The sequence below is a fragment of the Penaeus monodon genome, chromosome 24, assembly GCF_015228065.2.
Source record: "Penaeus monodon isolate SGIC_2016 chromosome 24, NSTDA_Pmon_1, whole genome shotgun sequence".
In the NCBI taxonomy this organism is placed as follows: Eukaryota; Metazoa; Arthropoda; class Malacostraca; order Decapoda; family Penaeidae; genus Penaeus; species Penaeus monodon.
In genome coordinates, this window is record NC_051409.1 from 3,628,273 (window position 1) to 3,628,610 (window position 338).

Here is a 338-nt window from a genome sequence, read left to right on the forward strand (position 1 = left end):
TTTTCTGACCCCGCATGCTGAAGCCGGTACTCAATCCCCGCAAACCCTGGGCCATGCGATTGTAAAGCCACTAAGCTATGCCACTCCCTGATATGAACTACAAACCGAAACAAGGCTATTCAAAACAAACAACTGTAATGTAACACAGCGTTCAAATGTTCCCGTGACACTACGAACATCTGCAGCACAAAGGGAGGGACCACGAATCGAAGCCACTGGGGCTAGACTAGAATATAAATTAAAACTCTGTGAAGGTCTGCGTGTATTTGACCAATTCTCCGCCAATCAATACTAATATTTTGTCCCGTTAATTTCTTCAGCTATAAACCCAAAAATAC